The sequence below is a fragment of the Marmota monax genome, unplaced genomic scaffold (genome assembly GCF_021218885.2).
Source record: "Marmota monax isolate L192 unplaced genomic scaffold, Marmota_monax_Labrador192_F-V1.1 WCK01_AAM20220418_F8-fsc00001, whole genome shotgun sequence".
Taxonomy (NCBI): Eukaryota; Metazoa; Chordata; class Mammalia; order Rodentia; family Sciuridae; genus Marmota; species Marmota monax.
In genome coordinates, this window is record NW_026693777.1 from 28,775,924 (window position 1) to 28,778,451 (window position 2,528).

Genomic DNA, 2,528 nt, shown 5'->3' on the forward strand with positions numbered 1-2,528 from the left:
GGTGTGCAAACTTCCTCCCTCATCTGACACTTCTTTGGCAGAAAGCACAGGTAGCCCAGCAGGTATCATCAGGGTCAAGTTAAAAAATAACAAAACCTGCCAATGCAGATTTCCTTCTTGTGGTGCCTGGCATCAATGATTTCTCAAAAAGGCTGCTGTGGCTTTAATATTTCCCTTTTTACAGCTGGCATGAACTTGGCAGTCCATCCATAGCTTAGCACCTTTCTCTTTTTCCATCTTTGTCAGGACTGAAAGATGGCCAGCATTTCCTTCCCCTGGCCACCAAGGCAGGGGAGATAGAGACAGGGGCAGAATGGTGAGCAGCTTTATTCTATTTAGAAAAAGGTAATTGAAAAAATACTCTTATTAGGTCCAATTTAAGCCTCAGCTGTCACTGTGAGGCTCTTGATTGATTGGAATTGAACAGATTTAGCAAAATACTAAAGATGTATAAACTCTATTTGAGTTGGTTGCTTAGGGCCTCACTAAGTTGATTAGGATGGCTGTGAACTTGAGATCCTCCTACTTCCATTCCTGGGATTACAGGTGTGGGCCACTGTGCCCAACCTTTGGAGTTTTTAAACTAGAAGAAAATATGGTGCTGTCAGTAATGGGGTATATGCCAGGTAAATGACAAATTTTATATTGGCTTGATAGCTAAACTTAGAAACTAGTTGATTTTGAGGAAAATAGAGTATTTCTGTTTTTATTTTTCATGTCCTAGTAGTAATTTAGGAATTTTAGCAAGTTTTACTAGTACTGATCCTACTAGAAGTTCTTTTTTTTTTTTTTTTTTTTTTGGTGTTTGTACTGGGATTGAACTCAGGGGCCTGTACATGCTGAACAAGTATTCTACCACAGAGTACATTCCCAGTCCTTTTTATCTTTTGAGACAGGTCTCCTTAAGTTGTCCAGCCTAGCCTTGAACTTGTGATCCTTCTGCTTTAGCTTCCTGAGCAGCTGAGATTATAGGCATGAGCCACTGTGTCTAGCCACATGTTCATATCTTCTTTAATAATAAAATAGGATTAGCTAGGTTTCTGGTGGCACATACCTGTAATCTCAGTTGCTTGGTAGGGTGAGTCAGGAGGATCGTGAGTTCAAAGCCAGCCTCAGTGATTTAGCAAGATTCTAAGCAATTTAGGGATACTCTGTCTCAAAATAAAATAAATAAATAAATAGGGCTGGGATATGGTTCAGTGGTTAAACAATCCTGGGTTCAATTCCTGGTACAAAAAATTAATTAATAATAAAATGGGTTTATATTTTTGTCACTTCCCTTATTTAGTGTGCAAATTCTTGTTTCTTCTGCATCTGCTGTGGAGCTGGCCTTGTTCGCAGTTGATGCCAGTGAAGAAGTTCCTAAAGAAAGGAAGTGTGTAGATCCTTTTCAGTTCATAAACATGATGATGGGGCATTCATGCTGTTTTGTGAGATATGCCTCCCTCTAAACTTATGTTATGATAGTGGGCCCATTACCTGTTTAACATGAACTTAGGAGAAAGAAAGAAAGAAAGGAAGGAAGGAAGGAAGGAAGGAAGGAAGGAAGGAAGGAGTGTGAGAGAGAGGGAAAGAGTAGTGGTGTGCTTGGAATTTGTTACTTTAGTAGCTAAGCTCTAATTCTCCCCTTTCTACTCTTCTCCCTATTCTCATACTCTTCGACTGTCAGCTAGAAAGAGCAGACAGCTGTTTCCATAGGCTGGAGTACTGTGTGGCACCTTCTGATATTTTCCTGGAAATGTGGAATTGTGGACACTTCCAAGACATCACTCTGCTACTTATACCAAAGCAAAGAAAGAATCACAGGGATACAATAAGAGCCAATATTGATCCAGAAGGGGAATTTTCTTGCAGATAATACTCTTTCATTTTAGAAAAATAGGCATTCTGTTGCCTATTGGAATATCATTGTTGTTTGTGAGATAGTACTAAATACTAGTAATTCATTAGGCCGTTAAAATTTACACCAAACACCTTACAACTAATCCTAATATTAATGGAGAGAGAAGAAAGTGTGTTGAGGAACCTCTTATTGTCTTTATTATAAAAACAGCATCATAGCCAGGTAGAGTGGTGCACTGCTGTAAACCCAGCAACCCAGGAGACTGAGATAGGAGGATTCCAAGTTAGAGGCCAGCCTCAACAATTTAGTAAGAACTTGTCTCAAAATAAACATAAAAAGGGCTGGAACTCTAGTTCAGTTGCAGAACAACCCTGTGTTCAATCCCTCATCCCAAAGGAAAAAGAGATAGAGAAAGAGAGAGAGAGAGAGAGAGAGAGAGAGAAAGAAAGAAAGAAAGAAAGAAAGAAAGAAAGAAAGAAAGAAAGAAAGAAAGAAAGAAAGAAAGAAAGAAAGAAAGAAACCTTAGCATCACCACCACCAAATAGCACTGCTGGATATAAAACATAATCTACTTTAAGCATTCTAGGCATGGGTTAAGTAACTGCAGTTATCTCAAGGTCTCAAGGAAAAAAAAAACACCGCTTCTGAAGTTAATGGCTAATATGATGACGTTCTAGGAACCAGT

General features: G+C 39.0%; 1 non-coding gene across 1 annotated transcript; it reads left to right on the forward strand.

The window, feature by feature from the left end:
- The first annotated feature begins 1,383 nt into the window (after positions 1-1,383).
- LOC124104838 (small nucleolar RNA U13) lies at positions 1,384-1,489 on the forward strand. The gene has a single exon (XR_006855529.1). It is a non-coding gene; the product is annotated as a small nucleolar RNA U13 (small nucleolar RNA).
- Positions 1,490-2,528: the final 1,039 nt, after the last annotated feature.